Source organism: Canis aureus, chromosome 27 (assembly GCF_053574225.1).
Source record: "Canis aureus isolate CA01 chromosome 27, VMU_Caureus_v.1.0, whole genome shotgun sequence".
NCBI classification, from domain to species: Eukaryota; Metazoa; Chordata; class Mammalia; order Carnivora; family Canidae; genus Canis; species Canis aureus.
Window position 1 is genome coordinate 12,089,068 of NC_135637.1, and position 26,165 is coordinate 12,115,232.

General features: G+C 42.9%; 1 long non-coding RNA gene across 1 annotated transcript in view; it reads left to right on the forward strand.

The window, feature by feature from the left end:
- Positions 1 to 24,937, forward strand: part of LOC144299848 (uncharacterized) — a 52,555-nt gene extending 27,618 nt beyond the window's left edge. Inside the window, exons 2-3 of the long non-coding RNA XR_013366511.1 lie at positions 17,621 to 17,789; positions 24,704 to 24,937. This is a non-coding gene — a long non-coding RNA (uncharacterized LOC144299848). The remainder of the gene's footprint in view (positions 1 to 17,620; positions 17,790 to 24,703) is intronic.
- The last annotated feature ends 1,228 nt before the right edge of the window (positions 24,938 to 26,165 follow it).

Consider the following 26,165-nt stretch of genomic DNA (forward strand, 5'->3'; position numbering starts at 1 on the left):
AAGTGACATGATCTGATCCATTTCTTAAAATAAGTTTATTTTTTAATAATTGGGGATTTCCAGAGAGTTATAAAGATAGTACAAAGAGTTCCCATATACCTTTCACTCAGTTTCCTTTTAATGTTAACATCTAACCCAACCATGGCATTGCTCTTAATTTTTTTTGAGACACTTGAATCATAAAGAAACATTGGATCAGAAAATATTACATAATAGGGGTGCCTGGCCTGGCTTAGTTGGTAGAGCATACAACTCTTGATCTTGGGGTTGTAAGTTTGAGCTCCACACTGGGTATAGAGATTAGTTAAAAATAAAAATGAAAAACAAAATCTGTACATTATTACCTAGAGAGCATCTTCTCCTAAATACGATCTGATTTCATTTGAAAAAGATCCCTTTGGGGGCACCTGGGTGACTTAGTTTGTTAATCATCTGATTCTTGAATTTCATGGCCTTGGGGTTGTAAGATTGAAGCCCCACAACAGGCTCCTTGCTCAGTGGGGAGTCTCCTTGGGATTCTCTCTCTCCCTCTCCCTGTGCACCGCCTCACCACCAACACACACACACTCTCTCTCTAAATAAGTCTGAAAAAGATCCCTTTGGTGTCTGTGGGGATAATGGACTGGTGGGTAAGTTTGGAGGCTGGAGATCAGAGAGGAGGCTGATGGAAAAAATGTCGCATCACTGCTCTGAGCCTCTGTTTTCTCATCTGCAGAATGGGGACAACATCACACACCTCAGATGGGTGTTGTGAGAACGTACCTTTCAATGTACTTGGGGAGATAGTAGTTAACAAGGTGGCAATAAAGATGATAAGAATAGCTAGCATTTATTGAAGGCTTATTGTGTGCCAGTCTCTGCTCATGGCCTTCCATGCATGATTAGGGAGAGCAGATTTTTTTTTTTAAGATTTTATTTATTTATTTGACAGAGATTGAGAGAGCACAAGGAGGCAGAGAGGCAGAGAGGGAGAAGTAGATTCCCCACTGAACAGGGAGCCTGATGTGGGGCTCAATCCCAGGACCCCAGGATCATGACTTGAGCTGAAAGCAGACACTTTGCCAACTGAGCCACTCAGGCACCCCTGGGGGGGGGGCAGATTTTTTTAGGATGTTCCCACAAGCCTCTGACAGGGAGGATTTACATGGGTCTTTAACATTTCTTGAGGGGCACCTGAGTGGCTTAGTGGCTGAGCATCTGCCTTTGGCTCAGGTTGTAATCCCAGAGTCCTGGGGTCATGTCCTGCATCAGGCTCCCCACATGGAGCCTGCTTCTCCCTCTGCCTATGTCTCTCTCTGTATCTCTCATGAATAAATAAATAAAATCTTTTAAAAGAGTAAAATCTCTTGAACCATCCTTGGCCCTCATGGAGTCTATGTTGATGTTAGGTGTGTCTCTCTTTGAGAAGGCCTCAAATGTACTTCCATTTGGACTTACTCAACAGAGAAATTAGGATGATTATCACCTTGCTAAAAGTTCCTTACCTTCACAAAATTACTCACTGTGAAAGCTATCCCATTATCTGGAGGGTGGACCACATTGTCATTTGGAAGTAAGTCTGGCAATGAGAGGCTCACTATACAGCAGGGTCTCACAACCCTGGGCACTATTGACATTTTGGGCCAGATCATTCTCTGTTGTCAGAGGCTGCTCTGTGTATCATAGGATGTTTAGCAGCATCCTTGACTTTTACCTATTAGATGCCAGAAGCACCCCCTCCCCCCAATAGTGACATTCATGAATGTCTCCAGATACCACTATATATCCTTTGCAAAGCCGAAATCCACTTCCTCTCCCATCCCCCCCCCTTTGGGGACCACTGCTTTCAAGCATTTGGGGCCTGTGACAGAGTGACTTTGAAATAGTTTTGTTCTTCTGTCACTTTTAACCCTATGTGTTAAGTGCTTTGCCCAAGTAGCTTCTTTGACCACTAACAGCCATTATTTATTGAGAATGTACTACATGTTAGGCATTGACCTAACTCTTGCTTTATTATATCTTCTGGTTTCATTCCCACTCAATATATAGAATAAGTAACTATTTCCATTTTAAACATGGAGAAATCAAGAGTCAGAGAGCTTAGATGACTCACCAAAAAACACACAGCTAAGAAGTGACAGAGCCTGGATTTGAACCCAGATTTGTCTGACAGCAGGGGCCATCATCTCTAACCATTCTGCCATGCTAAGCCTCTACAAAGTGTTAGAAGATCATCAGGAGAAAAAATATTTTTAAACCGTAAAATGCCATTCTAGTATCAAGCTGGAGAAGCAGAATGGAGTGAACTTGTTCTGGATTCACAGGTTGGAAAAGCCAAGTAAGTTCTAATGCAAAGTCCACCAGTGATTCACTGTGTGGCTTTGGGCAAGTCACTAGCTTGACCTCATAGGTGAAAAACAAGCCCAGCCCTGCCTTCCCCCATGTGGGAGAGATGGCCCTTTGAGCAATGATGGTGCCTCCCAGCCAGACAGTGCCAGGACCTTGCATATGTGTTCATGTTTACTTTTATCCACAGTAATGCTAGGAGTCACAGCCCTCCTACCTTTTGAAATTGAGATGAAATTCACATAAAATGAACAATTTTTTTAAAAAGATTTTATTTATTTATTCATGAGAAACAGAGAGGCAGAGACATAGGCAGAGGCAGAAGCAGGCTCCCTGTGGGAAGCCTGATATGGGACTCGGTCCTAGGACCTTGGGATCATGACCTGAGCCAAAGGCAGATGCTCAACCACTGAGCCGCCCAGGTGCCCCAAAATGAACCATTTTGGAGTGTTCGATTCAGCGGTGTCTGGGTGGCTCAGTTGGTTAAATGTTCGACTCTTGGTTTTGGCTCAGGTCATGATCTCAGGGTCGTGAGATCGAGCCCTGCATCGAGCTCCACACTCAGTGCAGAGTCTGCTTAAGATTCTCTCTCTCTCTCCCTCTCTGCCTCTGTCCACCACCACCCATGACCCCGTGCTCACTGTCTCGTGTGTGTGCCCTCTCTCAAAATAAATAAAATCTTTTTAAAAAGTGTACAATTCAGTGACTTTTTGTATATTCATTGTGTTGCACAAATATCACCTCTATCTAGTTCCAAAACATTTCCATCACCCCAAAAAGAAACCCCATACCTATTAGCAGTCACTACCTATTCCTCTTTCCTCCCAACTCCTGGCCACCACCAGTCTGTTTCTTGTCTCCCTATATTTGCCTATCATGGACATTTCATCTAAGTGGATTATGTGGTCACAAAATCCATACTATGTGACATTTTGTGTCTGGCTTCTTTCACTGAGGGTGATGATTTTGGGATTCATTGACATTAGCAGGTATCAGTACCCTTTTTTTTTTTTATGTCAGTACCTTTTTATGACCAAATAATATTCCATTGTATGGATATGCCACCTTTTGTTTATTCACTCATCCATGGATGGACATTTGAGTTATTGCAGCCTTTTATTTCTTTTCTTTTCTTTTCTTTTCTTTTCTTTTCTTTTCTTTTCTTTTCTTTTCTTTTCTTTTCTTTCTTTTCTTTTCTTTTCTTTTCTTTTCTTTTCTTTTCTTTCTTTTCTCTCTCCTCTCTTCTCTTCTCTTCTCTTCTCTTCTCTTCTCTTCTCTTCTCTTCTCTTCTCTTCTCTTCTCTTCTCTTCTCTTCTCTTCTCCTCTCCTCTCCTCTCCTCTCCTCTCCTCTCCTCTTCTCTTCTCTTCTTTCTTTTCTTTTTTTTTTTTTCCAGATGAGGGACATGAGGCTCAGGAAAGTTAAATGACTTCCTCAGGATCACAGAGTAAACAGACAAGCTGGATTTTAAACCATGAAGAACAAACTATCTTTTATCTGTTTTACCTATGATGGACATTTCCTAACTCTGATTGATGATGAAATTTTTCTTTTCTTTTTTGAAAGAGAGAGAGCATGAGCAGGAAGTTAGGGGCAAGGGGCAGAGGGAAAGGGAGAGAGAGAGAGAATCCCAAGCAGCAGGCTCCATGCCCACCATGGAATCTGCCATGGGATCAATCCCATGACCCTGGGATCATGACCTGAGCCGAAATCGAGAGCTGGATGCTAAACCAGCTGAGCCACTCAGGCCCCCACCCCCCAATGCTGAAACATTAAAAATTAATGAACTCTTTAAAACTTAGAGCAAGTACAATTTGGTGATTTATTTTTTCTCTTTTTTATTTTTTTATATTTTAAATTTTGGGGGGAACTATTTAATGCTTAGAGCAAAGCTTGGATGACCCTGTTCATGCTCTAGAATTAACAAATGTTAATATTTGGTCATATTTGACTTAGACTTGTTTTTAGATAACAAAAGTAGTGAAACATAGTTTAGACTCCTTTGGAACCCTTACTCCATTCTACTCAATTCTTCTCCCCCTTCCCAGAAGTAGCTAGCCCAAGACTATGTTATATGTAGGTGGACTATGTTTTTCCCAGTTTACAACAACATGCAAACTAACAGTCAACAAGGTACAAAATCAACAATCTTAACTCCCAGGGGCAAATAGAATACATTTTTATAAAGCCAGATTTATTTAATTTAGACGATTGCCTTTGATTCTGAGAGTAGGGCTTTCCAGCTTTATTTATAGTAAAATGTCCTTCCCAGTGTGAAATGGTGGTGATAGTGACAGATAGCTATTTTTTGAATGTCCCATTTGGCAAAAGAAAAAAAAAAATCCAACAATGGGAGGGTGGAGAAGTAACTTGGGCATGTTTTTGCTGTAGTGGAAATGAATGAAAGCAAGCTATGTGGATTAATATGGATATATCTGGAAGCTAATGTCGAGTGAGCAAAAGCCAGTTGGGGAAGGATTAGTTTTTTTTTTTGCTTTTTTTTAGATTTCCTTTATTTATTCATGAGAGACACACACACACAGAGGCAGAGACATAGGCAGAAGGAGAAGCAGTCTCCATGCAGGGAGCCCATTGTGGGACCCCATCCCGGGACTCCAGGGTCACGCCTTAAGCTGAAGGCAGAGGCTCAACTGCTGAGCCACCCAGGCGTCCCAGGGAAGGATTAGTTCTGTAGGATACTATTTACATAAAAGTTTAAAATGATAATACAGTATTGTGTATTTAGGACAGTGTTTTTCAAACTGTTCTGGGGCCACATTGTGCTATAAAGAAAGATGTGTTATGTTCCAATCCAGTACATGTACACACGAATGTAAAATTGGAGCTAAAGTTTCAGAAGACAGTACTTATCTTACTACAGGTGATATACTCTCATTATTAGTTTTTAATTCTATCTTACCCTAGTCTATCCTAATTTGTAAAATACTGATCGTGTGGGGTGCCTGTGTGGCTCAGTTGGTTGAGCTTCTGACTCTTGATTTCATCTCAGATCATGATCTCAGTATCGTGAGACTGAGTCCCAAGTCCAGTCTGGAGTAGGGCTTCATGCTCAGCAGGGAGTCTGCTTGGGATTCTCTTTCTCCCTCTCCATTTGTCCCCTCCCCATTCTCTCTCTCAAATAAATAAATCTAAGAAAAGAAAGAAAATACTGGTATGACACTCTAAATTGATTTTACAATCTATGAACAGTTTGCAACCTGTGGTTTGAAAAACCCTGGTTTAGGAATATACATGATGCAATAAAGGCATAAAGACACATGAGAAAAACACTTACCATATTCAGGAAAGTGCTTCCGTGTGGTAAAAATATAAAGATCCATTTATGAAACACATCATATTTAGGAGGAAAGGATAAAGGAAGGAATTGGGAATGCGTGCACTTTTCTTTCTAATGTTTTATTTTCTAAATGGGAAGCTGGTCATGTGGGAGTCTGTTATAGTACTGCATTTAAAATCAACTTTGTTTAGGTACAGCTTAGGTATGATAAAATGCACCCATTTTAAGTCTACAGTCCAATAAATTTTGACCAGTGAATACACTCATGTAACCACCACCCAGTAAGATATGGAATATTTCCATTGCCCATAAAATTTTCTCCATGCCCTTTGTCGTCGGTCTACCTCCACCCAGTTCCTGGCAACAGCTGATTTGCTTTCTACCATTACAGATTAGATTTATCTTTTCTAGCATTTCAGATAAATGGGATCACACAGAGTGAGCTCTATTTGTGACTAGTTTCCTTCACTCAGTATAATGGTCTTAAGCTTCCACATGTTATGTGTGTCAATAGAACATATCTTTTTATTTCTGAGAAGTATCCGTAGTATGGATAGATAAGAAGATGTTTATCCATTCACCTCTTGGAAGGCGCTTCGGTTGTTTCCAATTTGGGGACTTAATATCATTTTTTAAATACCTGAGATGGTTTATTTAAAAAACAAATATATATATATATATATATATATATATATATATATATATATATATATATATTTATGTGCTTGGGTGGCTCAATTGGTTAAGCATCCAACTCTTGATCTCAGCTCATGTCTTGATCTCAGAGTCATGAGTTCCAGCCTTGTCTTGGGCTCCATGCTGCATGTGGAGTCTACTTAAGAAATACATAAACAAGCAAACGAACAAACAATTTGAGATAGCTTTAAAAAAATAAAAAGGAAAAGAAAATGCAAAGAACAAAAATAGTAAACTCTGTGATATCCACTCTACTCACATTATTCTGGCAATTTTTCTGGTGTCAAACCCCAAGCCAGTGGGTCTTTGCCAGCAGCAACCCAATGTTTCCTTGCCAGCATTCTGGAAAACCACTGAATGCTGCCCATTGTGGAAGTTGATGATGGGGCAACTTGGCAGAAAAACCAGCGCTCCCTAGGGGCCATGTTAGTTTCTGCACTGACCTGGCCTCTTCTAGGAGGTATCCACTGCAGTAAAGGGACTGCTGACTTAATTTAGAAAGCCTTCAGTGGATCTTGAATTTGTGTGGCCTGGAATGCCTGGACCTCCCACTTCCTTGCCAAGAAACTGAGCCACACATTGATGGTTTCCGGAATAAGCACTTTCCACTAGCCTTTCCATCTGCCCACACACTGGCCCCCACCCAGTCTGGCCAGGAAGCTCTGTCCAGATTTCGGGGCCCTCCAGAGCCAAGCCAGAGCAGGTTCTCAGGGCCTGTCCCTGAGCAAATTGTCTTTTCTGCCCATGAATATTCAAAGCTTATCTCCTCTTCATGGTCCTGTAGTTAGTGGAATACTGTGGCCTTAGAGCCATTTGGGAAACAAAGCTAACCCTGGGGAGGCTCAGAAGGGCTGTGAGGGGGTACAGAGCCGCCAGTTCCCCAATATTGGCCACCCTCCAAAGGCCATTCTCTACCATTTTCCAGCCTGGTTGGTGGTTGCCTATGACCTGGACCCAAATCCCTGTCTGTTCCCTTAGTAGTTCGGTGGCCTGAGACAAGTGACATCTCTATCAGTTGTGTCATCTGTGAAGTAAGAATAGTGCAAGACTGAATGAAATCATGGGCTGCTTCATTCACATGGTACCTAAAACACAATATAATGGACTATATTTTCCAAAATTGCCCATGACAATATTTCCAGTCCCACTTGCTCTTCTAGAACCTTACCACTCCCCTACCAAGAGATGGAATCCAGGTTCTTACTCCTTGAGACTGGGTGGGGCCACCCCTACATCAGAAGTCACTGCTTGGCTTCTGCAGCTGTGTCTCAGAAGGTACCATAGGCCACACCACTCTCTCCCGGCCTGAAAGAAGTCTGACAGAGAAAGACACAGACTATAGGTTCTCATTTGTATGCTGAATCAAAAAATGCCAAACTCAGAAGGAGTGAAATGGTGATGAACTGGGGCTGAGGGAAGTGGGGGGAAACTCCCAGCTCTAATGATAAATCAGGTCTAGGCATCAAACGCACAGCATGGTGTGTATGGTTAATGATGCAGCATTGTATCTTTGAAAGTTGTTAAGAGAGTAGGTCTTAAATATTATCACTATGCAAGTACACACACACATAATTATGTGATGGAGGTGGTAACTAACCTAATTGTGATAATCATCTTGTAATATATATGTGGAGCAAATCATTGCTTCTACACCTTAAATTTACATATGTTATATGTCAATAATATCTCAGTTAAGCTGGGGGAAAGAATGTCTCTTGGGACTTTTGCTCTGGGAAAACTGCCACTGTGTTGTGAGGAAGCCAGGCCATATGCAGAAGGCCGTGTAGGTGTTCTGGCCACAGCCAGCACCAACCATCACACATGGGAGTGAAGAGTTTTAAGATGATTCCAGCATCCAAGCAGTCCCCTGAGCACAACCCTACCCATTGATGCCATGTAGAGCAGAGATGAGCTGTCCCCATCAAACCCTGCCCAAACTGCAGATTTGCAAGCTGAATAAATGACTGTGATTGTTTTGAGGCACTATGTTTCAGGGTGTTTTGTTATGCAGTAATAGATAACCAGAACACACAAAGAGGCACAATAAACCTCATTATCAACATCTCTCTTTTGCTCACACTTCACACTTCCTATCCATCAGCAAATGCAAACACATCTCAGATTCAGCCCCTTCAAGTCCAAGCCACTATCATCTATCATTTCTTGCCTGCAGGACCAAAGTTAACTATTTCTACTCTTGCCTTCCTGCTGTCTCTTCTCCACCTGGCAGATAGGAACCAGGTCTTAGAAACATACCCAGGGGTCCCTGGGTGGCTCAAACAGTTAAGCACCTGCCTTCTGCTCGGTCGAGCCCCGCATCAGGCTCTCTGCTTGGTGGGGAGTCTACTTCTCCCTCGCCTCTAGCTCTGGCTCATGCTCTCTCTCTCAAATAAATAAATGAAATCTTAAAAAAAAAAAGAAAAACAGAAATATGATCATGGCCCTCTCTGCTTCCAAAGACTCCAATGGATTCTACTCAAACTTAGAGTAAAAGCTAAACTCCAGACTGTGTTTAAAAAAGGGGGGGGTGCAGCCTGGGTGGCTCAGCAGTTTAGCGCTGCCTTCGGTCCGAGGCATGACCCTGGAGACCGGGGATTGAGTCCCATGTTGGGTTCCCTGCGTGGAGCCTGCTTCTCCCTCTGCCTGTGTCTCTGCCTCTCTTTCTCTCTCTGTATCTCTCATGAATAAATAAATAAATAAAATCTTAAAAAAAATAAAATAAACTCCAGACTGTGACTTACAAACAGTGTGGTATGCTGATAAGTCCACTCTCCAATGGGGAAAAAAAAGAAAGGAAAAAAAAAAGCCCTGATTTACAATGTTGGCCAATCTGTGTGGTGTACATCCTCTCACCAAGGTCAATTTCAAGCTACCACGGCAATGTCACCCAGCTCTTGGAAGTTGATATGACCCACTTTGGGCACACCATCGCTGCCAGGCTCTGCGTCACATTTCCAGCCGAGGTCCCCACCACCTTCTCCCCTGCCACTGGCAGACACTCTGGCCTCCATGCTGTGCCTTAAAATCTCAAACATATTCCCATCCTAGAGCCATTCCTTAGACAGGAATGCTTTTTCCTCCAGAGAATTCTTCCCTGGTTCCATTCAAACTTCTACACAGCTGTCAGAGAGGACTTCTTGGATCACCCTGCCTAAAATAGGCTCCCTTCCCCAACCCTTTCATCATGTTTCCCCCCCCTTACCTTGCTCTATTTTTTTCCCTCCATGTCACTCTTCACCGTCTGCCATCGTATTATGTCTTTGCCCATTTTCTCTTGCTGTGTGGGCAAGGTTTTTTGTTGGCTTGGTTCGCTGCTGTTTACCCACTGCCTGGCACATACAAGGTGCTCAATAAAAATGTGGTGAATAAACAAATGCATTGAAGCTATTAATATTATAGTTGGGAAAGGGGTATAATAATAGTTGGAGGCAAAAGTTGATAAAATGATCCAGGTAAACACTTAACACAGCACTTGGCCGGTGTGCATTGTAAGGTTGCTATTTACTTTTTGACACAGGTCTGGTGGAGGCCTACGGGACAGCATGTGGGGGACAGTGGGGAGCAGCGGCTATCTGTGGTGCACCCCCTGGGAGCAAAACAGGCCTCCGCCTTCTGCTGGGGTGTCCATCATAGCAGGATAAGAAAGCAGTCCCGGGGGCCTGGGATACTCTCTCTCTGGCCTCGCTGCTTTATAGGTTAAGGAAGAGACAGCCCCAGAGCATTATCTGGGGCTTGTAAAACCTTGCTTATTTTGATGGTGGGAATGGAAGCAGGGAACAAATGGCTCTTTACTGATTTTATATTCCAAAGGCTCAAATCAGTGTTGCAATATCAGTAACAGAAATAAAAATTAAAAATTAAAAGAATTATCATCCTGGGGCACCTGGGTGGCTCAGTCAGTGAAGCATCTGTCATCAGCTCAGGTCATAATCCCTGCGTCCTGGGATCAAGTCCTGCATCAGGTTCCCTGCTCACCAAAATGAGGGGTTCTAAGTATGTGTGGACCTTCAGGTTGAAGAGCCTAGACAAGACAGCCAAGTCGCTCCTGGAAGGTGTGGCTCTGCTTCTAGAAGCATTAAATGGCCCTTGTGCTGGGACTTATTCCTCCAGCCTCAGCCAGAACACAGTGAGGATTTTAACTGGCATCCACGCACATTATTTTTTTCTACTGAAAGCCCTAAAACATCCTCCCACCTATGTAACGTGCATTAAGCACTAAAGTTTCCCCATCAGTTAAGCAGGAATTTAGTTCTTGCAGACATTAAACAAAATCTTTTTAAATTAAAAATTAGCCCTTACATTCTTTTAAAATCTCGAAGCCGCTGACTTCAGGCAGCAGGTGAATCTTGAATGAAGGGGCAGACATTCTAGCTGACCAGCAATAAATAGATAGATGATAGATAGATGATAGATAGATAGATGATAGATAGATAGATAGATAGATAGATAGATAGATAGATAGATGATAGATAAAATCCCTCATGAAACAACTCCTTTTCCTGGCTCACAATGGTCTTTATCTTTTTATAGATAAAAGCCACCGTCATACTTCACCCTCTCCCTCTGCTCCTCCCCCTGCTCACGCTTGATCTCTCTCAATCTCCGTCACTCTCTCTTTCTTTTTTTTTTTTTTTTTTTTTTTTTTTTTTTTTTAAATTTTATTTATGATAGTCATACAGAGAGAGAGAGAGAGAGGCAGAGACACAGGCAGAGGGAGAAGCAGGCTCCATGCACCGGGAGCCTGACGTGGGATTCAATCCTGGGTCTCCAGGATCGCGCCCTGGGCCAAAGGCAGGCGCCAAACCGCTGCGCCACCCAGGGATCCCCACTCTCTCTTTCAAATACATAAATAAAATCTTTAAAAAAGAAAAAAGAATAATCATTCCCTTTCCCCCAAACCACCACCCATATTCCTCCTCTGGTTTGGTTTGTTTTGTGGGTATGGTTAAAAATAAAATCAAAGTCTGATCTTTTAGTGATAGCTATTGAAATGTTTATAGGTGAAATGACATTATGTCTGGGATTTGCTTCCAAGTAACCCCTTGGCAACTTGGGTTTTCCTGAAGTAAGTGTGGAGGTGGAGTTTAGGATGCAAGATGTGTATGTCCTGTTTTGAAAATATACAATGATTTATCTATTGTTTGGGGTAAAAGGGCAAGTTGTAGAGCAGTATATAAAACAATCCTATGTTTGTAAAATAAAATTATGAAGATATGTATCTCCTTGTTTAGCTATAGAAAGTTTCTGGAAGATATCAAGAAGCTGTCAACAGGGAGGAGTGGGATTGGGTGCGAGTAGGTGTCTATATTTTGAGTTTTTAAAGTATTTGACCTACATTATGTACATGATAAAAATTTCAGGTTAAAATGTTCACTACACTTGTTAGTGTACCTTTTAAAAATATTTAATGATTTACTGTCCATTTAAAAATAATGCAAATAAAACATGTACTATGGGCTGAGTTGTGTCACCCTAAATTTCATATATTGAAGTCCTAACCCCAAGTACTTCAATGTGGCTATATTTGGAAAGAAGGTCTTTAAAGAGGTGCTTACGGTAAAAATGAGGTAATTAGGGCAAGCTCTAATCCAATATGACTGGGGTCTGAATAAGAAGAGGAGATGTGGACACAGATGGGTGCAGAGGGAAGGCTAGGAGAAGACATAGGGAGAAGACAGCCATCAACAAGCCAAGAGGAGAAATATCAGAAGAAACCAATTCCAATGACATCTTAATCTTGATCTTTTGGCCTCAGAACTGTGAGGAAACAAACATCTGTTGTATAAGCCACCCAGTCTGTGGTACTTTGTTATGGCAGCCTAAGCAAAGTAATACAACATGTTAAGTATTTGGAAAATAGTGGGAAGAACAAAATCACACAAAATTCTACTGCCTAGCAAACCCACAGGAAACAAGGGGTTCTAACCACTCTTCTTACCGCCTTACTCTGGATGGCGGAGGCATTTCTGGTCTGTTTTGCCTTCAGAAAGTTGAGAAGGATTTTGCATCTAAAGAGCCTCTTTCAACACAAACTGGATGGCATTTGACATTGGCATTTCTCATTTTAAGATTGCTATGGGCTTTTGGTTAAAAGGAGATACTTCTCTTAGAAGGTGATAAAAATCCACACCACAGAATTTGAATGTGACTTGATTTAGAGTAGGGGTCGGCAAACTTTCTCTATAACAGGCTAGACAGCAAACATTTTTGACTTTCTGGGTCAGTCTCCGTTGCAGCTACTCAACCCTGCCATTGTAACAAAACAGTCACAGACAATATGTAAACATGAGTGTGGCTATGTGCTAATTAAAACCTTAATTACAAAAACGTGTGTCAGACCCATGATACTGATACTACACTGATTACCCTCGTTTACAGCAGTGAGTTACTTTTAAGTTTAATATTTTAAGGCAGCCCGGGTGGCTCAGTGGTTTAGCGCCAACTTCGGCCCAGGGCATGATCCTGGGGACCCTGGTTGGGCTCCCTGCATGGAGCCTGTTTCTCCCTCTGCTTGTGTCTGGACTCTCTCTCTGTGTCTCTCATGAATAAATAAATAACATCTAAAAAAAAAGATAAAATTTAATATTTTAATTAGAAAGGACAATCTTAAGGAGAAAGACTCATTTGGTGTTGCTAAGTCTTTAACAGTGCCCTAACCCTGATAATCTCTTTCTAATAAAGAAAAATTAGACCTCAGCTCCAGTCTTTAGGTGCGAAAATATCTAGTTAGAATTTTAAGAAATTGTTTTGTCTTAAAAGTATATACATGTAGGTATCTCCTATTTATGGCAAGTGACACTGGATTTCCATTTATCAAAATTTTCTTTTTAAATTAGATTTTTAGGGGCACCTGGGTGGCTCAGTGGTTGAATGTCTGCCTTTGGCTCAGGTCATGATCCTGGAGTCCTGGGATCAAGTTCCATATCAGGCTCCTCACAGGGAACATGCTTCTCCCTCTACTTATGTCTCTACCTCTCTCTGCACTAAATAAATAAATTAACAAACAAATAAATAAAATCTTTAAAAAATAGATTTTTAAATACAAGAATTGCAAGTTGATTAAATATGTTCAATACATAATAGTATAGAGGGCATATGGTAAACATTGTGAAGAAATTTGAAAAACACTGGCCTTTGGAATACCTGGTACTTTTATTTTCTTTTTTACTTTTAAATTTCTGTCTTTGATTTAATATTCTGACAAGGTAATACATATGTCTTAGTCCATTTGGGCGGCTATAACAAAAATATCATAGATTGAGTGACTTATAGACAACATATATTTCTCACAGATCTGGAGGCTGGGAAATCCAAGAGCAAGGTGTCTGGCGAGAGCCTGCTTCCTGGTTCATAGATGGCTGTTTCCTCGCTGTATCCTCACATAGCAGAAGGCTTGACAGAGCTCTATGGGATCTCTTATAAAAGCACTGATCCCAGGGCACTTGGGTGGCTCAGTTGGTTGGGTGTCTGCCTTCAGCTCAGGTCATGGTCCCAGGGTCCTGGGATTGAGCCCTGTATCTGGCTCCCTGCTCAGTGGGGAGCCTGCTTCTCCCTCTCCTCCCTGCTCATGCCTCCTTCTCTGGCTATCTCTTCTTCCTAAATAAATAAATAAACAAATAAATAAATAAATAAAATCTTTTAAAAAAAAAAAAAGCACTGAGCCCATTTATGAACCTTGGTTTCTTTCTGTGAAATCTGAGATAATAGTAGCATCTGCTTTGGTGGGGAGTAGAGAGTTAGATTCAATAAAGCAATTCATACAGAGGGCTGAGAGTTTGCCTGGCAGCAACAAGAGTTCGTTGAGTAAATGGTAGTTGTCACAGTGACTGTGTTGTTTCAGAACAATAAAGGGAACTTCACTGCAATATAATGTAAGAGTGGTGGACTTTGAGCCAGAAAGATTTGGTGTAAATGTTAGATTGTTCATTAATTAAACCAGTCACTCTGGACATATTAAACTTCTCAGCCTTAGTTTTCCTTATCTGCAAAATGGGAACAAGGTCCAAACAAGGTTATATCTCGATAGCTCCTACCAGGACTATTCAGGACTCTTCATTTTTCTATTAAAAAATATTTATTGAGCATCTGCTACATGCCAAGCACTATTTTGTGTTCTAGGACTATGACAGTAAGCAAAACAGAATCCCCCTCCTCCATTCCAAAAAAGTAAAAAGTACTGCCCTTACACAGCACTTGGGGGGAGGTTGGGGACAACAGACAGGATAAGTAAGTAAACTATATAGAATGTTGTAGGGTGATGTAATGAGGGAATGGAGATAGAAAATTGAGAATTTTGTTTGCAAGAATCAGAAAACTCAAGTCCAAGTGGCTTAAGCAAAGAAGTTAATTGCTTATATGAATGAAGATTGCATGTATAATTTTTTAAAAATTATACATGGTGCGGTTTGATCCAGGAGTTCAAATGATGTTAACAGGCCTAGCCTCCCTCTTTATCTCTCATCTCTCCACTCGGTTTAGCTTCCTTTTGTGCTATCTCCACTCTCCTCATCTGATGGTGCCTTGTGGGTAGAAAGATGGCTGCTAGTAGCTCCTCTTCTCACAACTCCAAGACCAGCTGAGAAGGAAGCCAACTCCTGGCTAACAGACAGAAAAGAAGTGCTGGTCTGACTCTTCAGTGGTCCAAACTAGGTTGGCAATCACCGTGGCCAGGGGCATGTGAGGCTCTGACTGGCCAGGGCTGGGTCACATGACCATCCTGGGCACCGGAAGTGGCATTTCCATCATGAGAAAAAGTGAACCATTGGTTTGGGGGAGGGGAATGTCCTGCAGAAAATCTGGGTGGTTTTCCTTCAAGAAGGGTGAAAAGATGGGGGGGAAGTGAGGGCGGGTAGAGAAACAGAGTAGGTGATCAATAAGTGGCAGTTGAAGATAGTGGTTGGTCTCCTTTCTCCAAATTTTTAACCCAGCTATCCATGGCTGAGCCAGAAAATTATTTCTGAAAATTGTCCAGCAGTTCTGGTATCTCCTGCCAAAAAAATGTATCAGTCAGGATATAAAGGCTCAGCTGCTCAATTAATGGGCCTGGCAGGAAAATGGACAGGTGTGTTGTGAATGGAACCCGTGCACAGTGAGGGCAGGAAAGAGAGGAAAGGGAAGAAGGCAGAGCTGGTGGGGGGCAGCTCCAACCCCTCTTCATCCTCTCCAGCCTCAGGCGTAATCTGAATGTCTGCATGTCTTTAGAGAAAGCAGGAGGCACCCAGGTTATAGCAGAACCAGGATTGAGGCCTCTGACGTTGGTAAGAGATAAGAGGCCAGGCAGAGCAGCAAAACTCTGCTGGAACCAGCCTGGAAACTGTTTCTTCCTTGCAAGACATGAGAACTTTCCCTCGTAACCTCCAGTTAATATCGTTCTCCCCCCATGCCATGCCCAGAGCATAAAAAATAAGAAAATAAAAGACAAAGACAGATGTATACCATAGGATTAATTTTGGCTGCATAAAATAGAAGCTCAAGCACATATTACTTTGTTTTTCTTTCATATGAAAACAGGTTCATGGGTGGGCAGCTCAGGGCTTTGCGTGGGGGATCTCCAGGGTCATCAGGAACCAAGCTTTTCTCGCTTTTCTCTCTGCCCTCTTTTGAATTGGTTAAGATTTCAAGGCTGCTGGAAAGTTTACCCTGCCCACTTGAGGGAGGAGCAAAGCAAAGGGCGTAATGTGTGATTTTATTAAAGTAAGAATGAAAATACTCTAGTGCAGGAAAAGGGCCAGGATGGAGTGTTAACACTTCTTTCTAATAGCCCTCACTTCCCATCTTAGCATCTTGCAACTTGCAGGTGTGCAGTAAATATTACTGAGTGAATTATATCTTCCTGGCTCCTCCAACACAGCAGCAACTTCCTGCTTGTATGAAAAATTGAACACGCAAGAGTCACAGCTGAGACTTATTGCACACTTGTACTCAAGTCGGGCACAATGCTTACAGAAACACCTTGCATGCATCTTTTTATTTACTAGAAAACTTTTTTGGTTGTGGTAAAGTGTGTTATTATTTAGTAATGATTTTAAACATCAGGGATCTGGGGCCCAGAGAGGTTAAGTGACTTGCCTAAAGTCACACAGTAAATGGTAGATCAGGGACTTGAACACTCATTTGCTTGACTCAAAAGGTCCTTTTCTTAACTATGAGGTGATCTTGCTTCCTTGATTCTCAAAATCTATGTCAGGAAATGCATGCTGCGATATTCATTGCAATGTTATCAGAGCTCACACTTATGGGAGGCTTATTTTGTGCCCAACTCTGTGCTAAGTGTTTTATGTGAATTATCCTGTGTAACCCTCCCAAACAGTCTATGCAGTAAGGACTATAATTATTCCAGTTTAAAGATGTGGAAGCTGAGTCACAGGAGCATTAAGCAGCCCTTGAGAGGCTGAGCTAGGATTCAAACATAGGCAAGCTTGGCTGCAGAGCCTGTAGCAAAACACTATCAGCACCTCCCCGACATCCTTCTAGCAATCACCTTTCTATGCTCATCTGATGCTTCAAACCTCCCACCCCATGCTTGCACAACCCCAGCGGTGAGTACCTTCTTAGATTTTGCAACCTGGTCACCTCACCTGGCTCCCTGTAGTCCCAGACCTCCTAACTGCCAGCCCTTGGATTTGGCTCTGTCCACCAGGGCTGGCTCAGCAAGTGTGAAGGGCAATGAGAAGTGCCAGGGAGTTAATGTCACCTGAGAGTATCCCTTAACCAATGCCCGACAGTCTTGTTCTGGAGGATAAATACCCCAGGCCCCCTCTCCCCACCTCTGGGATAACTCTGAGGCATGTTTTATGGTTCTCGGTGCTCCCCAGCAGGAATGGGTCCCAGCTGCCTACAGAAGTAATTTGCTTGGTAAATTACCCTTTTATTAACTTCCTTTTCTATTCCCTTCCTGGTATTTCTTGGAATCACCTCTCAAATAAATATTCTGCAGTCGAATCTTGTCTCTGAATCTCTTTAGGGGAAACTCAAACTAAGTAGAGTCTAAAGTCATGACCACCACTCACTGCCTAGTGTCAGTGTTGTTTGTAAGTGCAAACAAAACAAGCAACTTAGAAAAAGAAAACCCGGAGGTCACCTAAACAGGGAACTGGCTAAGTCAAAATTCTATGGTATACATCACATTTTGTAATTTTTCTAAATTATTTTTTATGGTCTGGGCATGGTGTGGGGGGGAGAACCATGTTATCTGGGGGCTGCCAAGGAAAGTTCTCATGTGCAAGTGTTGTTGTGTATACGTGTGTATATGTGCACGCGAGTATGTTGTGAGTTCACAGACCTCTTATTTATTTTTTTCACAGACCTCTTAGATAGGCCGCTTCCATACCATAAAAACTTGCCTGAAACTTCAAGATCATCCAGCCCAGCCAAGAGCAGGCAAATTTTGACTAGTGGACCAATTTCTCTCTTCAAACAGCCTCACCGGAAGACATCTATTGATAAGATCAGCACAAATGAATTTGCCATTTTGTGAGTTTTCAGGGTTCAAGCTAAAGCACCACCAGCTGTGGGTTTTCTGTTCTTGTGGGTTTTGAGGGGGGAGGGTTTCTTTTAGAGGCCCTGAGCCTGGGAAGAGGAGTGTGGAGGGAGGAAGCTGATGTAGCTTAACCTGGACTCTGTTGTGAGGTTCTTGTCAACCCAAGTTTTACATACATTTTTACCAGTTTACCTGGAGGGGCTTTGCCAGAGTCTGACTCAGAGAGGTTACAGTCCCGCCCTGAGACCCAGAATCAGGCGGCTGTCAGGCCTGGGATCTGAAATGTCAGCTAAACTGGTCTTTCCATCTAAGACAAAAGACCATGCCTCAGACTCCTGTCTTCTCTGAACAGAGCCCTTTCTCAACACCAAGCCCTTTGTGTACATTATCTCACCAAATCCCCACCATAACCTATGAAGTATGACACTAATTATTTCCATATCACGGATGGGGAAAATGGGGCCCCAAGAAGTGAAGTGACTTATTCGCTCAATGACACCCAACATTGGATATTGGCAGAGCTGGAATTTGAACCAAAGTCTGTCTTCTTCTAAACACTCAACCCTTCTCAGCAGTTGGAGGAGAACTTGTAAATCAGCTTTGCTGCATAACAAATAGCCCTAAGATTTCAGTGGTTTGCAACACACACACATTTCTTCCTCTCGTTAATGTCTATGCTTCTGCTGGGCTCTGTTCTGAGTGCCTTCTCATGTGCATTCTTGTGGCAGGAGGGAAGTACAAGAAAAAGGAGAAAAGTTTAGTAACATCCCTTAAAACTCTCTCAGATGTGATGATCATTACTTCCCCTCAAATCCTATTGGCCAAAGCATGTCATATGGCCAAGTCAGTGGGGGCAGTGATGTATATCCTTCTACAGAGAAAGGAGGAAGGAATGAAAAATTGAGAGCAATAATACATGTACTATGTCTGCCCTCTTGGTAACAGATATTAAGTTCTCAGGCACCTGGGTGGTTCAGTTGGTTAAGCATCTGCCTTTGGCTCAGGTCATGATCCCAGGGGCTTGGGATCGAGGCCTGCATTGGGCTCCCTGCTCATGGGGAGTCTGCTTCTCTCTCTACCCCTCCCTGCTGCTTGTGCTCTGTCTCTCTGCCTCTGTCTCTGTCTCTGTCTCTCTCTCTCTCTCTCACACACACACACACACACACACATGCACATACATATATACACATACTCTCTCAAATAAATAAACTTAAAAAAAACCTCTCCCAATATTAAGTTCTCTCCCATTGGCACTTAAAATACCACCCCACCCCTTCAGGGAAGATACCTTAAAAAGTCACATACAGTCATGATAAAAGGCTTGGAGTCTAGGATCTTGTGATGGTCTCTGCTTCATTTGCTAAGTTACCATGTAGGAGGAATGGAGAGGCTGTCACCATTTCAGCCTCCTGTTGGGCAACTGGAGGAAAGGCATTTCAGTAGCAGGAGAGCTAGAAGATCAGCCAGGCCAGTCATAGCAAGAAATAACAACAACTATCACCACCACCATATATTATATAGTTCCTATGGGCCAGGCAGCACGTTAAGAACTCTGTCTCTTTCCATCCCCACAACCTTTCATGATTTTACCCTGTTCATAAGCATTATCAACCCACTTTACAGATATGAAGGCTGAGGCTTAGAGAGCTTCATCCCAATTTACAGAATCGCTTGCTTGACCATTGAGATAACTCCTCATTGCTTATTCTGCATGGTGGTTTATGGTCCTGAGACAACCGTTTAATTTCTGTAGCTGCCTTCTCCCTTCTAATGCCTCCAGTGCCATCTGAAGCAGTCTAACACTACACAAAGCTCTCCCAACAGTCCTACTGTCTTTTCCTCCCCATTCCATTCAGTTTACAACTTGTCACGCTGAACAGAGGCTCTGTATTAGTTTTAATACAAGTTTAGTTGCTTTAATAATGAGATATCAACTAGTAGTTGCTGAAATAATAAACTTCTGTCTTTTTCGTATAAAGGCACATAGGCAGCCTTAGGCTAAATGGCAGCTCTATAATCATCAGGTACCCAAGCTCCTTCTACCTTGTTTTTCTTCTATTCCCAACCTCTCCTCTTGTGATACAAGATGGCTGCTATAGCACCTGCCATCATATATGCATTTCAACCATGGAGAGCTTGTAAAGGGGAAATGAAGGGTATGTCTCTTACTTTTAAGGATACTTCCTAGAATTTATACATATCACTTCTGTTTACACCCCATTGGCTTGAAGGTAATCATATGGTTATATCTTGCTACAATGGAGCTATGATGAAGTATAATCTATTCTGGATGGCCTTGTGTGGTTTTATCACTAAAGGAAGAAGGGAGCACATATATTGGGGAAAACTTCCCAAGGAGGGTCTCACCACGCCTGTTGGTGAGGTGCCCCAGACTGGTAAATAAATCAAACCACTACTCTTCAGATATGTGCTCCATATTTATTTACAGCAGGGGCTGGGCTTTGCAATTAAGGGTAGAGCAGAAAAGGGCAGGAGGCGTTGGTTGGTTTCTCCTCTGGCCCCAAATCAACAAAACAAAATTCCTCCTTAGAAGGCTGTTTATGAGATGGGCTTGCATTTCTCTTGGGGCTTCTGCCTTTTACCCAATGCCAGCAAACTTTTCAAAGGTCTCCTCCGACCACAGTTGGCTCTGAGGTGAGTCCCCATGAATGGCTTTCTTGATCTGTCACTGTGCAGGGCTAATCCCATGAGTGATCAAATTGCTGCTCTGCTGCTTGCTGGCTGTGTGGCTTCAGAGTTTTTCCTCTGTAAAATGAAGGTCACAGTAGTGCTTACCTTATACAGCTATGTGAGGGGATGGATGAGATGACAGATGGGAAGTGTTTAGCCTACTACCTGGCCCTGAGCACTTGATACAATTGAACTATTATTGCTTTTTTCAGTAAATTAAAAAAAAAAAATAGAGTGTCTTGGGGCACCTGGGTGGCACAGTTGGTTGAACATCTGACTTAGTTTTGACTCAGGTTGTGATCTCAGGGTTGTGAGACTCTCTCTCCCTCTCCCTCTGCCTCTGCCTTTCCCCACCCCTACCCCACCTCTGGAATAAAGAAATAAATCCTTTAAAAAAAAGAGTGTCTCCTTGAACAACTTTTAGAGTAGTACACCACCCATGTGAACCATATATGGAATTAAAATTTTTCTGGTAGGTACACTAAAAAGGTGAAAAGAACAAATGAAATTAATTATTAAAATTATTAACATTATTAAATTATTATTATTATTTTTTGATATGAAGTTTTTTTTTTTATGATAGTCACAGAGAGAGAGAGAGAGAGGCAGAGACACAGGCAGAGGGAGAAGCAGGCTCCATGCAGGGAGCCCGACGTGGGATTCGATCCAGAGTCTCCAGGATCGCGCCCTGGGCCAAAGGCAGGCGCCAAACCGCTGCGCCACCCAGAGATCCCCTATTAAATTATTTTTAAAGTATTATTTTTATTTATTCATTTGAGTAATCTCTACACCCACCATGAGGCTCAAACTCATGACCCCATGATCAAGAGTCTCATTTTCTTCTGACTGAGGTAGACAGGTGCCCCAAGAATGAGCGAAATTAATTTTAATATTATATTTTATTTAACCCCATATATTCAAAATATCATTTCAACATGTAATCAGTATAAAGAAAAGTATTCATGAATTGTTTTACCCTCTTTTTTAATCCATTAAGCTTCAAAATCTGATGTGTATGTTACATTGACAGTGCATCTCAACTTAGACCAGACACTTTCAAGGTCTCAGAACCGTATGTGGGGAGTGGCTGCTGCATGAACAAGTTAAACCTATCTTTATCCAGTTCTGTCTCTGTGTATAGCCAAAGAAACATTATTAGGCATCCAAATCACTGGGACCTTGGCCAAGCCAACCTGCTGGAAGCTTTCAGAATATTTATAGGTAACTGATCTCTAGAAAACAGAGAGTGAGACTATCTCAGCCGGGCCCACCCCCAACTTTCCTTCAATCTCAGGATCGATACCTCAGCTACTGTGTTCTAGAGGCCCAGCAGAAAGGGTCACATAAGCAGTAGTAGGTGCATGTGCAAATGTACAGGAAAAAGAGGATTCCTACTAAATTGTTAAGAGTGGAAATTAGGGGTAATGTCAAAGCAGACTTTATAGCAATGGCCCCGATTTTTTCCATTGAGAATGTATTCATGTGTTACTTATACAAGCAAAAGGTGAGCGAGAAAGAAAAGTAAAGGAATGTAACCACGATTTGGGGTAAATCTCTAAGATTTGCACAGAAAACAGGGCAAAGTGTAAGGACTGCAAGGTGGGCTTTGGTGCCAGCCACCTGCATGTACAACCAGCCTTGCCACCTACCAGCTGTGTGATTGGGGCAAGTTTCTAAGGTTCTCTGGGCCTCAGTTTTTTCTTTTCTTTTCTTTCTTTCCTTTTTTTTTTTTTTTAAGATTTTATTTATTTATTCATGAGAGACACAGAGAGAGAGGCAGAGACACAGGCAGGAGAAGCAGGCTCCCTGCGGGGAAGTCGATGCGGGACTTGATCCCAGGACCTCAGGATCATGACCTGAGCCAAAGGCAGACGCTCAACCACTAAATCACCCAGGTGTCCTGGGCCTAAGTATCTTAATCAATGGGGATTATCAGGGGGCTTTCGTCATTGGGATGTTTTGAGGATTAAATGAGTGAACATGTGTAGGGTGTGGTGATTCTGCCTGGGACAGAGAAAGTGCTCAAAAAAAAAATGTTTTTGTGCTCTTTGGTTGTGAGAAGTTAGCAGGAAACTCTTGGTGCAGATACACTGATGTGTATCAGAGCTGGGAGATCCAGATGTGGAGTCTGCAGATCTGGCATTAATTCATTTGTATGACCTTGAGCCTCAGTTTTATACTAATACTAATATTAACAAGAGCAACATACGTATTTGAATACTACTATTATCCAGAAACTTCACATGCTTTATTTCATCGGATCTTCATAACATCCCTCTGAGGCAGATGATGTTATTATTTCCCTTCTACAAATAAGGGAACAGAGGCTTGCCCGAGGCCACACAGCTTCTAAGTCCCAGAGGAGGGACTTGGACTCAGGGTTAGGGTTAGTCCCAGATGCCAGAGCCTGAGGCAATGACCACTGTACCAAGCTGCCCCATCTGTAAGGCCCTGCCCAGTTTTGCTAGCCTGTGATGCTGGGAGGCAAGCTGCACATGGGTAGCTAAGAGTTCTGGTCCTGAGCACTAGTTCTATCCAGATTCTGGACTCCAGAGCTTATCCGTCTGTTTCGTCATCTGTAAAATAAGACCAAGAAGAACTCATGCCCTGCATTTGAGAACACATGCCAGCTTTCTCCAGGGCTTCCTTTAGACCTGTGCTACCTCTTTTTATTTCATCATCCCGAACACCTCACTTGTGAGATCATAACGATCACAGGATGTAGGTGGGAAGTCTTTGAGGTGCTGCAACGGCACCAGGCGTCTAGGCCAAACTACCCAGGAGGAGGAAGAAGGAGGTTGTAGGGAAGCAAATCTAGATTCGATCACATTAATGGGGTTTTGGAGAGAACGGCGGGTTTGGTGAGAACGGGGTTCTCACATGGGGTTTTGGAGAGAACGGCGACTTTGGTGCAGAATCTCAGGAGGGTACCCTCTGGTGTGTACACACGTTTGTCCTCACACAGACATGCTGTCTGTTGGAAGGGAACTGGGGGGTGGGGGTGGGGAAAGGGGGAGGGAGGAAGTTGTTAAATTATCCAGCTGTTCTGTCTAAATATGTTGCACATCTGGTGGCCTGGAAACCTCTGGGTGACTTTTCTCTTTACAGTCACCCCTTTGCTGTCTGGACTCAACCTTAGTGCTCTAGATGAGGAAAAAGGGAAAGATAAACAGGGAAACATAAGTTGGTTGGAGCCAAGGGGGAGGGCGAAAGCAGAGAGAGAGAGAGACTGACAGATGAAGAGACAGACAGACAGGCACAAGCCTACAGAGACAGAAAGACAAAGAGAGGGAAACAGACATGGGGTGGAGGGGAAGAGGGATAAAGAGAATGAGGGAGAGGAGACCCAAGCAGGGAGATGGAGAGAGATAAACAGCAACAGAGATAGGGGAATTCACATGGAGACAGGGACATAAACACAGGAAGAGACAGGAAGATAGATGAGATAGATAGACTCACACAGAGATCGCTGCCGGAACGACAGACTGAGAGAGATAAAAGAGACAAAGATTAGAAGTGGAGAGGGACGCCTGGGTGGCTTAGTAGTTGAGCGATTGTCTGCCTTTGGCCCAGGGCGTGATCTTGGAGACCCAGGATCGAGTCCCACATCGGGCTCCCGGCATGGAGCCTGCTTCTCCCTCTGCCTGTGTTTCTGCCTCTCTCTCTCTCTGTCTATCATGAATAAATAAATAAATCTTAAAAAAAAAAGAATAAATAAAATCTTTAAATAAATAAAAAAAAGATTAGAAGCAGAGAGACCCACCTGCAGGGATGGAAACAAAGAAACACAGATGCATAGACATTCAGACACACTCCAAGTACCCGTAGAAAGACGGGCTGCCCGGCTGCCCACGCAGAGAGGAACAGGGGTGGAGAGGGACAAAAGGATCAAGTCAGGGAGAGACAAATAGATATCCAGAGCAGAGACTAGACAGAGATGGAGAATGAGACAAACAGAAAAAAAAAGGAGGGGGGGGGCGGCAAAGAAATAGAGATCCACGCGGAGAAGAAAATAAACCACTCAAACAAAAAGAGCCATCAGGATTTTCCATTCTGCCAAAAAATCTTGGGAGTCAGAATGTGTTGTGTTAGGGCCTTAATGCAAAACATTAATCTCTTCAGAGGAAAGAGTGGGCTTTAAAAAAAAAAAAGTTTTGGTGTAAGTATGCTCCAAACAGGAAATTATTTTATTCATTTTTTTTTCTTTTCTCCACAGCATATCAGGATCTTCTGAGGAGCAACCAAAGACAGCATTTGAGTGTTTGTCTACTTCCCACAAACATCTAGCATCAGCGGTTTCTTTTTTAGCAGGAGAAAAAGTTTCTGGTCAAGAATGAGGCCTCTTGGGGCACCTGAGTGACTCAGTGGTTGAGTGTCTGCCTTTGGCTTAGGTCATGATCCCGGGGTCCTGGGATCGAGTCCCACATTAGGCTCTATGTCTCTGCCTCTCTCTGTGTGTCTCTCATGAATAAATAAATAAAATCTTAAAAAAAAAAAGAGAGTCCTCTTGATAAATGCTGTAGGACACAGAGCAGACTACCATGTAGAAAGTGCTAGAACAGGGAATGAAATCCCGTTGCACCTCTCACACTGATGGAAGATTAGTAGTGGCTTCCCAGGGTGCCATGTGTGAAGGAGTTTGGAGACCACAGGTCAGGGAGAAGAAATGCTGTGATCCATTACTGAAGTCTGCCATGGTCTGGGAGAGGACAATCACAGTAGCCATTATTTGCCATTCCTCTACCAGAATCTAGATCCTGTGTGAAATATTGGAATCAGAATACAAACGGAGGCCCGCATGTGTCTAAATATATTACAAGTTAGAAATCAAGTTGCATCCATGGCCTGGACTGTGTTCTTTCTCATGCCCATGGCAGCCCACCCCTGGGATTTCCCTGTCAGCCCACAGACTACAGGAGGACCGGTCTCACCACCACAGCCCTGAGTGGCAGCTGGACATGCAGGGCAGGAGGGTGGATGCTGGTGCCAGACCTAGGGTTTCCGGATGGTGATTGGAATGGGGCCTCACCCAGGCAATCTAATGCAGGCTTCCCAGGCAATTCTAAGCACCTCCTAGTGTATTTCCTGAATAGAGGAGCATAGTTATCTGGAGAACCAAGACACTGATTGTGGGTGATCTTGGATGCCCAGCTTTAAATTGAAGCAACCATTTTACCCTCAACACCTGGCATAATGTCTGGCACATAGATTGAACAATAAATATTTAAAAAATGAATTATTTAAATACACTTCTTTGCACATGAGTTCGTTTGAGTCTGTCAGGTTCTACAACTCAGTGATCCCTCCTAAAAGTGAGTGGCCAGGGAGTCCTGTGAGGAGGAAGATGATGTTTCTGTTTTATATGCAAGATCAACAAAGGACTCACTGGCAAAATAACATTTGAACTCAGACTGAGGGAAGCGAGGGAGCAAACCATGGGGGTATCTGGAGGACTATGTTCCAGGCAGTGGAAAAAACAGCCAGTGCAAAGGCCCTGAGGCAGGGCTGTGCCTGACATGTTTGAAGAACAGTGAGGAAGCTGGGGTGGCTGGAATGAGTGAGTGAGAGCCAGAGCAGTGGGTGCTGTGGTGAGAGGTGCCTGAGGCTAACTTCTATAGGGCTGCATGGCCATGTTAAGGGCTTCGGCTTTGACTCTGAGCAAGATGGGGGCCATTACA